Source organism: Cardiocondyla obscurior, unplaced genomic scaffold (assembly GCF_019399895.1).
Source record: "Cardiocondyla obscurior isolate alpha-2009 unplaced genomic scaffold, Cobs3.1 scaffold57_0_143363, whole genome shotgun sequence".
In the NCBI taxonomy this organism is placed as follows: domain Eukaryota; kingdom Metazoa; phylum Arthropoda; class Insecta; order Hymenoptera; family Formicidae; genus Cardiocondyla; species Cardiocondyla obscurior.
In genome coordinates, this window is record NW_027228803.1 from 82,501 (window position 1) to 87,500 (window position 5,000).

Below are 5,000 nucleotides of genomic sequence, written 5' to 3' on the forward strand. Positions count from 1 at the left end.
GACGCCTTCCCCGGGGTATCAGGCACACTACGCACGCTATCCACGCGGCGAGTTGCTGGATTCCATCAGGGTTTTACGAAGGCTCTCGCGCTCTCTGCGCGCGCTCTCTCTATACTCGCGGAACGGCGGCGTACTCTCGCGCCCCCGTTGGGCGTCGTCCGAAATAACGAGGTTTGAGGGTCGAACGAATGAACGACGACCGACCGAAAGATGCGATCGAGAATCGCAGAGAGACGCACGCACGCACACACGCACGGGAGGGAAGGACGTGCGCGGTGGTGATAAACGTGGCGAGCTCTTGCAAGGAGTTTATACGTTATACGTATATACGCGCCGAACGAAAAAGAGTAGATCTGCCTCTCGCGCGCCGCCGCCCGGAGTGAAACAAGCCGACAATTCGTTCGCGCTTGTACTCCCGGAAGGTGGCCTGTGTGCCGCTTGCGGCGCGCGCGGGATCCAAGGCTGATCCACGGAGAAGTAGTTCATAAGGAGCGCGGAGAACCGAGTTTGAGTTTTCCTCTCCTTCTTCGAATGAAGATCGGAGAGGAGAATAGAGGCCGCGAGATAATCGCGCGCCTCCTCGTTCTCCTTCTGCACAGAGCGCATATCGTCGCTTTACCGCCGCCAACGCAAAGGAAACTCGAGAGGAGGGATTTTAGAGATATATACGACGAAGCAAAGATACGAGAGAACCTGACCGTATTATAAGAGAGAGAGAGTGGTCGTCGCCGCTGCAGCTGCTGCCGGCCGCCGCCGCAGTCGCGTTGCCGACGCCACCACGACGCGCAAACCGGCCTCCGACGTTCGCGTCGGGCTGGCTGGCCAGTTGTCGTCGTGGTCGGTTGGTTGGCGCGCGCGGGCGCGCGGATCGCGGCGCGGTTGACGCAACGTCGACGAAAGACCACCACGCTCTCGCGGTTGTTCTCTCTGCCTCGTTCGTTTTCTCATTTTCCCTTCGTCTCTTCTTTCAAATATTTTGCGTGCACCGATCGCCCCCTGCGCAGCAAAAGTGTGTGCGAGGTGAGAGATCGCGCGCGGGTCGACCGCGCGTGTTCCCGAGTCCACGAAAGCGCTATGTATGGTAGCAGCTCTTGACCGGGGCACGCGGCGTAGTCTAACCAAGCGCTCGCGCGCGGCGTTTCGCCGCGTTGCGTTTCTCTTTTCTCTCGCGTCGTCGTCGTCGTCGTCTCGCCTTCTTCGTATTATATATATATAGTACAGCCTCACGACAATTTCTTTTGACGACCTCAGAGCAGGCGAGATCACCCGCTGAATTTAAGCATATTATTAAGCGGAGGAAAAGAAACTAACCAGGATTTCCTTAGTAGCGGCGAGCGAACAGGAAAGAGCCCAGCACCGAATCCCGCGGTTCCGCCGCAGGGAAATGTGGTGTTTGGGAGGGTCCGCTTATCCCGAGGTGCCGCGTCGCGTCCAAGTCCATCTTGAATGGGGCCACTTACCCGCAGAGGGTGCCAGGCCCGTAGCGACCGGTGCGCGTCTCGGGAGGATCTCTCCTTAGAGTCGGGTTGCTTGAGAGTGCAGCTCTAAGTGGGTGGTAAACTCCATCTAAGGCTAAATACGACCACGAGACCGATAGCGAACAAGTACCGTGAGGGAAAGTTGAAAAGAACTTTGAAGAGAGAGTTCAAGAGTACGTGAAACCGTTCAGGGGTAAACCTAAGAAACCCAAAAGATCGAACGGGGAGATTCATCGTCAGCGACGCTGGCTTCGCGTCGGTGGGCGATGCCCCGCGGGGCCTCACGGCTCGCGCGCGGGCACGCTGCCGCGCGCCGATGTCCGGCGTTTTCGTCGTCGTGCACTTCTCCCCTAGTAGAACGTCGCGACCCGCTGGGTGTCGGTCTACGGCCCGGGTGCGGTGTCTGACGCGTCGCCGGTAACACGGCACGCCGTCAAACCCTCGGTCGCCCGGCCGGCTGCCGGCGGTACACGCAAGGTATCAGGCCGCAGCTCTCACACACGCGGGAGTGCGTCGAGGCCGTCGCAAGCGCGCGCCACGGTACACGGAGGCTTACGGACCTAGCGCCGTCACCGGTCCTGGCCCGCTGTTGGTCGTACGGTTAACCTTCGACAGGCCTGCAAACGTTCCCCGGGCAACTCGGGGACCGATACCGGTCGGCGACGCTACTGCTTTGGGTACTCTTAGGACCCGTCTTGAAACACGGACCAAGGAGTCTAACATGTACGCGAGTCATTGGGATCAGCGATACCTAAAGGCGTAATGAAAGTGAAGGTCGGCCCTGGTTGTCGACCGAGGGAGGATGGGCCGCGTCGCGATGCGGCTCCGCACTCCCGGGGCGTCTCGTTCTCATTGCGAGAAGAGGCGCACCCAGAGCGTACACGTTGGGACCCGAAAGATGGTGAACTATGCCTGGTCAGGACGAAGTCAGGGGAAACCCTGATGGAGGTCCGTAGCGATTCTGACGTGCAAATCGATCGTCGGAACTGGGTATAGGGGCGAAAGACTAATCGAACCATCTAGTAGCTGGTTCCCTCCGAAGTTTCCCTCAGGATAGCTGGCACTCGGCCGTTCCGCACGGAACGCGCGCGAGTCTCATCTGGTAAAGCGAATGATTAGAGGCCTTGGGGCCGAAACGACCTCAACCTATTCTCAAACTTTAAATGGGTGAGATCTCTGGCTTTCTTGAACTATGAAGCCACGAGCATCTCGGATCAGAGTGCCAAGTGGGCCATTTTTGGTAAGCAGAACTGGCGCTGTGGGATGAACCAAACGCAGAGTTAAGGCGCCCAACTCGACGCTCATGGGACACCATGAAAGGCGTTGGTTGCTTAAGACAGCAGGACGGTGGCCATGGAAGTCGGAATCCGCTAAGGAGTGTGTAACAACTCACCTGCCGAAGCAACTAGCCCTGAAAATGGATGGCGCTGAAGCGTCGAGCCTATACTCTGCCGTCAGCGGCAAGTGGGGCGGCCGTGGGCAGGGCGTGGGTAACTCCTCGCCCGGAGCTTACAGGCCGCCACGAAGCCCTGACGAGTAGGAGGGTCGCGACGGTGTGCGCAGAAGGGTCTGGGCGCGAGCCTGCCTGGAGCCGCCGTCGGTGCAGATCTTGGTGGTAGTAGCAAATACTCCAGCGAGGCCCTGGAGGACTGACGTGGAGAAGGGTTTCGTGTGAACAGCCGTTGCACACGAGTCAGTCGATCCTAAGCCCTAGGAGAAATCCTATGTCAATGACGGCGTACGATACTCTCGTTGTCGCAGAAAAGTCTCGCGCACACAAAAAGCGCGCGCACACGCGAGTGTGCCGTCGCGCGCGGTGAGTGAACTTTTGACACACGCCCGTCGGGCGAAAGGGAATCCGGTTCCTATTCAGGAACCCGGCAGCGGAACCGCATACAATTCGGGCCCTCGTAAGAGTGTTCGTCGGGGTAACCCAAAATGACCTGGAGACGCCGTCGGGAGATCCGGGAAGAGTTTTCTTTTCTGTATAAGCGTTCGAGTTCCCTGGAAACCTCTAGCAGGGAGATAGGGTTTGGAACGCGAAGAGCACCGCAGTTGCGGCGGTGTCCGGATCTTCCCCTCGGACCTTGAAAATCCAGGAGAGGGCCACGTGGAGGTGTCGCGCCGGTTCGTACCCATATCCGCAGCAGGTCTCCAAGGTAAAGAGCCTCTAGTCGATAGACTAATGTAGGTAAGGGAAGTCGGCAAATTGGATCCGTAACTTCGAATAAGGATTGGCTCTGAGGAGCGGGGCGTGTCGGGCTTGGTCGGGAAGCGGGTCTGGCTGACGTGCCGGGCCTGGGCGAGGTGAACTATCGGCGTTCTCGCGCCGGTTCAGGGATCCGAGCTCGGTCCCGTGCCTTGGCCTCCCGCGGATCTTCCTTGCTGCGAGGCTTCCGTGGCGGCGCGAGCCGTCGTGGTCGTCTTCTTCGGCCGCCATTCAACGCTCAGCTCAGAACTGGCACGGACTAGGGGAATCCGACTGTCTAATTAAAACAAAGCATTGCGATGGCCCTCGCGGGTGTTGACGCAATGTGATTTCTGCCCAGTGCTCTGAATGTCAACGTGAAGAAATTCAAGCAAGCGCGGGTAAACGGCGGGAGTAACTATGACTCTCTTTAACCTGGAAATTTTTCCGCATCGAGAATATAAATTAGACATAGACTCAGTGGAAACAATATACAATAAAATAGTGGAGCTCTTAACAAAATCGCAAAAGTCTGATTCGCATGATGATCGACCACCACGCGGAAAACATCGTACAAAGCGCAGTCATAAGCGCCAGCTTTATATGCCAGAACCCAGGATTTATTTAAGAAAGAGCCGGGTTTGTTGGCAAGGGCATCGTTCGACTAGGAACTGACCACACACAGCTCAGAAATGACCGCAAGCATTCCAAGAGGCATAAAGTAATAGATATCTATATACGGCGCTTTGGGGTTCAAGGTCCCAAGCGCGTTACCGATTGCAACGAGGCGGAAGCAATGGGACTTTGATTCCTTTGTCCAATCTTGGCGGCGGAACACAAAACGCCTCAACAAGAACTAAAGGCTACAGCGCCAGGCCCTGATAAAATTAAAAGCGGATTTGCTTGGTCCATATAAATGCGAGCCTTGCGGAATGTTTAATTTAATGTTGGCCGCGGGTGCCTTGCCAAGCGCTTGGAAAAACACAACTACCCTGATTCCCAAAGAGGAAAAGACGGTACAAAAGTAACAAATTACAGACCACTAACCATCGGAAGTCTTCTAAGTCGTCTTTTTTGGGGAATTCTAGACGAGCGCCTCAGATCGGTGATACAAAATGAATCCGAAGCGGCAGAAGGGGTTTGTGTCAGAAGCAGGATGCTACGCGAATGTGCGGATATTACACGAACTAACTCACCAAATGAAGAAAAGTGGAGGCGGTGTTGGAATACAGTTAGACGTGTCAAAAGCTTTTGACACTGTCCCCCATGAGGCCATACCAATTGCCTTAAAGCGCAAAGGAGTCCCGGCGCCGATAGTGGATCTTATTCGATGC